Source organism: Nerophis ophidion, linkage group LG06 (genome assembly GCF_033978795.1).
Source record: "Nerophis ophidion isolate RoL-2023_Sa linkage group LG06, RoL_Noph_v1.0, whole genome shotgun sequence".
Taxonomy (NCBI): domain Eukaryota; kingdom Metazoa; phylum Chordata; class Actinopteri; order Syngnathiformes; family Syngnathidae; genus Nerophis; species Nerophis ophidion.
The window spans coordinates 10,944,082-10,949,077 of record NC_084616.1 but is presented as its reverse complement, the minus strand read 5'-3'; the positions used below and the strand labels follow the sequence as shown (position 1 = coordinate 10,949,077).

Below are 4,996 nucleotides of genomic sequence, written 5' to 3'. Positions count from 1 at the left end.
AAAACAAAATATAAATATATATATATATTTGATGTAATAATCATAACCTAGGTTAAGATTATTTTATTTTTGATGTAAAAATGACATGTTTCAATGAGTCCAGTAGAGTGAACATGTGTTGTAAATTTATTTTGATGAAAAACCTATTTTTAGAAAAAAACATAAACGAATAGCATACTATTTTTTTTAAAAGATAAATATTTGATGTAATAATCATAAAAGATTTTGTTTGGGGTTTTTTTAATCGTAAAATGACATGTTTCAATAAGTCCAGTAGAGTGGACAACATGTGTTAGAAGTTTATTTTGATGAAAAACATATTTTAAGAAAAAAAACTCAACAAATAACATACTGTTGTTGTTTTTTTTTAAGATAAATATTTGATGCAATAATAATAACCGAGGAAAATATTTTGTTTGTGTTTTTATTTTATTATTTAAATGTAAAAAGACATGTTTCAATGAGTCCAGTAGAAAGAACAATGTTTTAGAAGTTTATTTTGATGAAATACATATTTTAAGAAAAAGCTAAACAAAAATTATACTATTCAAAACAAAATAAAATATAAATATATATATATATTTGATGTAATAATCATAACCTAGGTTAAGATTTTTATTTTATTTTTAATGTAAAAATGACATGTTTCAATGAGTCCAGTAGAGTGAACATGTGTTGTAAATTTATTTTGATGAAAATCCTATTTATAGAAAAAAAACATAAACGAATAGCATACTATTTTTTTAAAGATAAATATTTGATGTAATAATCATAAAAGATTTTGTTTGTTTTTTTTTATTTAAAAATGACATGTTTCAATAAGTCCAGTAGAGTGGACAACATGTGTTAGAAGTTTATTTTGATGAAAAAACTATTTTAAGAAAAAAAACTCAACAAATAACATACTGTTGTTTTTTTTTAAAGATCAATATTTGATGCAATAATAATAACCTAGGAAAAGATTTTGTTTGTGTTTTTATTTTATTTTTTAAATGTAAAAAGACATGTTTCAATGAGTCCAGTAGAAAGAACAATGTTTTAGAAGTTTATTTTGATGAAATGCATATTTTAAGAAAAAGCTAAACAAAATGTATACTACTTAAAACAAAATAAAATATAAATATATATATATATATATTTGATGTAATAATCATAACCTAGGTTAAGATTATTTTATTTTTAATGTAAAAATGACATGTTTCAATGAGTCCAGTAGAGTGAACATGTGTTGTAAATTTATTTTGATGAAAAACCTATTTTTAGAAAAAAACATAAACGAATAGCGTACTATTTTTTTTAAAGATAAATGTTTGATGTAATAATCATAAAATATTTTGTTTGTTTGTTTGTTTTTTTAAAGTAAAAATTACATGTTTCAATGAGTCCAGTAGAAAGAACAATGTGTTAATAGTTATTTTTTTATGAAATACATATTTTAAGAAAAAAACGAAACAAATAGCCTTCTGTTTTTTTAAATATAAAATATTTGATGTAATAATCATAACCCAGGTAAATATTTTGTTTTTGTTTTTATTTTAAAATGTTTTTAAAATTGCATGTTTCAATGAGTCCAGTAGAAAGAACGTGTTGGAAGTTTATTTTGATGAAATTCATATTTTAATAAAAAACGAAACAAATAGCCTTCTATTTTATTAAAGAAAAAAATATTTGGTGTAATAATCATAACCTAGGTAAATATTTTGTCTGTGTTTTTATTTTAAAATGTTTTAAAAATTACATGTTTCAATGAGTCCATTAGAAATAACGTGTTAGAAGTTATTTTGATAAAATACATATTTTAAGAAAAAACGAGAGGAGCCAGATGAGGTGGTTCGGGCATCTGGTCAGGATGCCACCCGAACGCCTCCCTAGGGATGTGTTTAGGGCACGTCCAGCTGGTAGGAGGCCACGGGGAAGACCCAGGACACGTTGGAAAGACTATGTCTCCCGGCTGGCCTGGGAACGCCTCGGAATCCCCCGGGAAGAGCTAGACGAAGTGGCTGGAGATAGGGAAGTCTGGGCTTCCCTGCTTAGGCTGCTGCCCCCGCGACCCGACCTCGGATAAGCGGAAGATGATGGATGGATGGATGGATGAAACAAATAGCATAATATTTTATAAAAAACAAAGGATAAAATATTTGATGTAATAATCATAACCTAGGTAAAGATTTGTTTTGGTGTTTTTATTTTAAAATGTTTTGATAATTACGTGTTTCAATGAGTCCAGTAGAAAGAACATGTTAAAAGTTTATTTTGATAAAATGCATATTTTAAGAAAAAACGGAACAAATAGCATACTATTATTATTTTTAAGATAGATAAAATATTTGATTTAGTAACCATAACCTAGGTAAAGATTTTGTTTGTCTTTTTAGTTTAAATAAAAAAAAAAACGTTTCAATAAGTCCAGTAGAAAGAACTTCTTGGAAGTTTATTTTGAAAAAATACATATTTTAAGAAAAAAACTAAACAAATAGCATACTATTTAAAAGGAAAAACAAAATATTTGATGTAGTAATCATAACCTAGGTTAAGATTTTTTTTAATGTAAAAAAGACATGTTTCAATGAGTCCAGTAGAGCGGACAACATGTGTTGGATGTTTATTTTGATGAAAAACATATTTTAAGAAAACAAAAATAAACGAATAGCATACTATTGTGTGAAAAATATACAATTTTTGATGTACGATTTATCATAAGCGCGATGAAGAGTTGTTTATCTTTATATTCAAAATATAATTTCTCGCATGTACACCGTCTCTGTGGCGCAATCGGTTAGCGCGTTCGGCTGTTAACCGAAAGGTTGGTGGTTCGAGCCCACCCAGGGACGCTTCTCTTTATTGTTTTGTAAAGTGGACCCCAACTTACTTAAGGTGTAAAACTTTTTCGGGTTACCATTTAGTGGTCATTTTTGCCTAATATGTACTGTACTGTGCCATCTACAAGTCTCAATCAGTCAATAAAAGCGAACAACGTGCGTTTGGAGTTTAATTAATGAAATATATTTTTAAGGAAAAAAAGCAATAACGTACTATTTTGGGGGAAAAAAAAGTCAAATATATTTTTAATGGTATTTAACAGCGTTTTAACATAATCCAATACAGATTTGTCCCATTTAACGAGCTGGCTCCGTGCAAAAGGCGATGTTACGAGCCTCCCCGCCGCTAGATGGCGTAGCGCACGTCACAACCAACCCACTAACATCCGACCACAACATCCGGTCTTACTCGCCAGCTTGTTAGCTAATTGCTAGAAAGTCTTAAATTTGTTTTTTTCACCCCCGGAAAGGAAAGAAAGTGAGTGTGAAGCATCTAAGTAATGACATTCATTAAGTTAAAGGAAGAAATGAGAAGAGTGTTCAGCTAGCTAACTTTGTGAAGCAGTTGGAGCTTATCACTGAAGTAGAATGAGTCACAAAGGACGTCAAAGTAATATCCGAGCCGCGGACATTTATCCATGAAAATATGGAGAAGCTGTTCGGAGAAGATGCCATAGCACGTAAGTAACAATACCGCCATTATTATTATTACCTACAGCAGGGGTCACCAACCTTTTTGAAACCAAGAGCTACTTCTTGGGTACTGATTAATGCCAAGGGCTACCAGTTTGATACACACTTAAATAAATTGCCAGAAATAGCCAATTTTGCTCAATTTACCTTTAATAAATAATTCTATACTTATATATGTCCGTCATTCCGTCGAATTTTTTTTTTCCTTTTACAGAAGGTTTTTTGTAGAGAATAAATGATTAAAAAAAACACTTAATTGAACCATGAATTGATTAACGTGGACCCCGACTTAAACAAGTTGAAAAATTTATTCGGGTGTTACCATTTAGTGGTCAATTGTACGGAATATGTACTGTACTGTGCAAACTACTAATAAAAGTATCAATCAATCAATCAATCAATCGGTTAAAAAAAGGAGAAAACAGGAAAAAGATGAAGATACAAATTTGAAACATAGTTTGTCTTCAATTTTGACTCTTTAATATTCAAAATTCAACCGGAAAAAAGAAGAGAAAAACTAGCTAATTTGAATCTTTTTGAAAAAAATTTAAAAAAGAATTTATGGAACATCATTAGTAATTTTTCCTTAATTTTACAATTTTGATTACATGTTTTAAATAGGTCAAAATCCAATCTGCATTTTGTCAGAATATATAACAAATTGGACCAAGCTAGACAAATCATTATTTCTTCTAGATTTTCCAGAACAACATTTTTAAAAGAAATTCAAAAGACTTTGAAATAAGATTTAAATTTGATTCTAAAGATTTTCTATATTTGCCAGAATATTTTTTATTAATTTTAATCATAATAAGTTTGAAGAAATATTTCACACATATTCTTTGTCAAAAAAAACAAAAGCTAAAATGAAGAATTAAATTAGAATGTACTTATTATTCTTTACAATAAAAAAAATAAATTTACTTGAGCATTGATTTGAATTGTCAGGAAAGAAAAGGAAGGAATTTATAAAGTAAAAAGGTGTATGTGTTTAAAAATCCTAAAATAATTTTTAAGGTTGTATTTTTTCTCTAAAACTGTCTTTCTGAAAGTTATAAGAAGCAAAGTAAAAACAATAAATGAATTTATTTAAACAAGTGAAGACTAAGTCTTTAAAATATTTTCTTGGATTTTCAAATTCTATTTGAGTTTTGTCTCTCTTAGAATTAAAAATGTCGAGCAAAGCGAGACCAGCTTGCTAGTAAATAAATAAAATTCAAAAAATAGAGGCAGCTCACTGGTAAGTGCTGCTATTTGAGCTATTTTTAAAACAGGTCAGCGGGCGACTCATCTGGTCCTCACGGGCTACCTGATGCCCGCGAGCACCGCGTTGGCGACCCCTAACTTACAGTGTTACTTCACCAAACTAATGTAGTTGTTTGTTCTTAAGTCTATTGTATTGATTGTAATTATACAATAGTTATCTATAAGTTTTTTCAAAAAGTCATAGTACTTGTTAAAATTGTGCTACTTTTCTTTGATTT

The 4,996-nt window shown here is 28.6% G+C and overlaps 1 protein-coding gene and 1 non-coding gene across 2 annotated transcripts in view; both read left to right on the top strand.

Annotated features, from left to right (window-relative positions):
• Window positions 1-2,757: 2,757 nt before the first annotated feature.
• trnan-guu (transfer RNA asparagine (anticodon GUU)) lies at window positions 2,758-2,831 on the top strand. Its single transcript has one exon. It is a non-coding gene; the product is annotated as a tRNA-Asn (tRNA).
• Window positions 2,832-3,209: 378 nt separating this feature from the next.
• Window positions 3,210-4,996, top strand: part of dgkaa (diacylglycerol kinase, alpha a) — an 89,466-nt gene continuing 87,679 nt past the window's right edge. Inside the window, exon 1 of the mRNA XM_061902640.1 lies at window positions 3,210-3,499. The gene's annotated coding sequence lies outside the window, so the exon portion shown is untranslated. The remainder of the gene's footprint in view (window positions 3,500-4,996) is intronic.